Here is an 806-nt window from a genome sequence, read left to right as displayed (position 1 = left end):
CAAAATAAGATTTTTTTTTCTTATGAACATGGGTCCGCAAATGAACCCCCCTCCGAGCTAAAATTCGAAAATGTGTGAAATTCATTGTTAAGAACTGACGGCTGAAGTACGGACATTTTCTGCTTTCAATTTGACTGCGGTTATTCGGCGGTATAATTTTTTTGTCTGAAATACAGCCAATTTTTAATTTTTTCCCCAAACTTTAGGGGCCTCTAGCTCGGAGGAGGGTTCATTTGCGGACCCATGTTCATAGGAAGAAAAGTCTTATTTTGATTTCTAGAATATGCTCCTAAAGTTTAGTGCATCATTTCAGATACATCCTGTATATATGTATGTATGTCAAATTCATAGCATAGTATATTTACCCCCACTCCTTAAATAAAGGCAAATGCTCGGTCTAGATATACTATGTCTATGGTCAAATTTAAGCATACAATTTTCAATATGGCGCTAGGTCATGTGGCTTGGGCCAATTAAGGCCATCACACACAAAATTCCATAAGGACGTAAGACGTAAGCGTAAGAAAATCGAACAATCCCAATCGAGTATTTGACTTTCCGTAACCCCTTCACTTTTACGGAAAGCCCAATACTCGATTGGGATTGGTCAGTTTTCTTACGCTTACGTTTTATGTCCTTACGGAATTTTGTGTGTGATGGCCTTTACATCAAAGGTATACCGACAGCTCAGTGATACTACTGTGTGTAGTTATATTGTGGCTACGTTTCATTGTGTACGAATTGTAGTCGAGATAAATTGTGTCACATAGTGTAGATCAATGCAAACTGTTATTTACATATATATA

Source organism: Formica exsecta, unplaced genomic scaffold, assembly GCF_003651465.1.
Source record: "Formica exsecta isolate Colony F162 unplaced genomic scaffold, ASM365146v1 scaffold156, whole genome shotgun sequence".
NCBI classification, from domain to species: Eukaryota; Metazoa; Arthropoda; class Insecta; order Hymenoptera; family Formicidae; genus Formica; species Formica exsecta.
This window is presented reverse-complemented; position numbering follows the sequence as displayed.